This window comes from Microcaecilia unicolor, chromosome 4 (assembly GCF_901765095.1).
Source record: "Microcaecilia unicolor chromosome 4, aMicUni1.1, whole genome shotgun sequence".
NCBI classification, from domain to species: domain Eukaryota; kingdom Metazoa; phylum Chordata; class Amphibia; order Gymnophiona; family Siphonopidae; genus Microcaecilia; species Microcaecilia unicolor.
Window position 1 is genome coordinate 77,250,081 of NC_044034.1, and position 1,593 is coordinate 77,251,673.

General features: G+C 44.8%; 1 long non-coding RNA gene across 1 annotated transcript; it reads left to right on the forward strand.

Moving 5' to 3' along the window:
- The first annotated feature begins 241 nt into the window (after positions 1–241).
- On the forward strand, positions 242–890 carry LOC115468565. Its single transcript, XR_003941887.1, has 3 exons — positions 242–360; positions 529–531; positions 848–890. It is a non-coding gene; the product is annotated as an uncharacterized LOC115468565 (long non-coding RNA).
- Positions 891–1,593: the final 703 nt, after the last annotated feature.

A 1,593-nucleotide genomic window follows, 5' to 3' on the forward strand; every position in this document is an offset into this window, starting at 1 on the left:
TTCAGTAGGGTGCATTTGTTTAGTGCATGCTAAATCAATTTAATGTACATTAACCTATTAATTAACCTGTTAATTTTATATTAAAGTGAATCTGTATTGAACTGGAAAAAAAAGTTCAAGTGACACAAACCCTGTGCACATCCCTGATTCACAAAGGGACTCACTTTGAAAGCACTTAGACTTACAAAGTTTCATAGGTTACTATAGGGCTCAATTTTGAAAGAGAAAAACATCCAAAAGTGTCATAAAGCACCGTTTGGACGGATTTCTTCTCAAAACATCCAAATCGGTATTTTCAAAACCTGTTTTGTAGACGTCTGTCTATGCATTTCGTCTGCAGTGTGTCCAAATCACAAAGGGGTGTGTTGGGGCTGAGGTGTAGCCAGGTTTTGAGGTCAGGGGGAGCAGACTTTTGTAAAATAGGCGCCCTGGGAAACCGGCATCGGCGCACATAGAGCTGCTGCTATGACCCTGCACCTGGCTTTCTTTCTTTTGTTACTTTTACTTCACAGCCAAGTAGTCAGGGAGGCAGTTGCGGCGCCAACCAATAAACGAGGGGCAGGTCAGGGAAGGGGAGGAAACCGGCAGTGGTGCAACAGAGCCATGACCCCACGCGTGGCTTTCTTTTCTTACTTTTAATTACTTCACAGCCAAGTCGGGATCGGGGAGGCAGACAGGCAGTATACGGCATGAACCAATAAGCGAGGGGCAGGTCAGGGATGGGAAACAAGCTCGCGGTTCCTTCAGGGACTGGAAAGACGCTTAACCTGTGGCACATAGGCGCCATTTTCTTTGAAAATCTGTTTGGGGAGCGACTGCCCCTACCTACGCCACTGTGTTGGGGGAGTTTCAAAGGTGGGATTAGGATGGGTTTAGGGCTTGCCTAACACTTAGGCACGCCCTAAGCCTGTCCTAATCCCACCTTTGAAATGCTTGGACATTTTACAGCCATAATGGAACAAAACCAAAACATCTAGGGCAAAAACTTTGCTTTGGTCTAGACCTGTTTTTACAATGAATAAGATACAATAAAGTGCCCTAAATGACCACTGGAGGGATTCAGGGATAATCCCCTCCCACCCCACCCCCAAAATGTGAATAAAAATAGTACTCGCCAGCCTCTGACAGCCTCAGATGAATGTAACGAATCAATGACTATACCTTTTTTTTTCTCCAGTGGGAATCACTTTCCATAGCTGCTGGTGGTTGGGGAAGCATTTAGCGATCATTAATGTACATTATCTGTCACATTGCCATTTTATTCCTCTGACCCCTGTTCACCAGAGCACACTAATAATTAGTAAATGACCCTCTAAATATCCATCCTGTCTTTCCTCCCATCTCCCTGCTAGTCCACTGTGGTTTTCCTTCAGTTCCATACTTCCCTCTCACCTGATCTCCATCACTTCATCCACCTTCTTCTTTTCAAGTCTCTTCTTTCTCTCTAATGTCCCCTTCTCTCTCAAGTACCCCTTTGTCTTCTCCTCTCTCTCTCTCCCTCCCTTCTTACCTCCATTGTCCATCTGTTTCATTGCTTATCTTGGCTTCATCTCATAAGAATACTAGAATAGCCATACTGGGTCAGACTGAAGG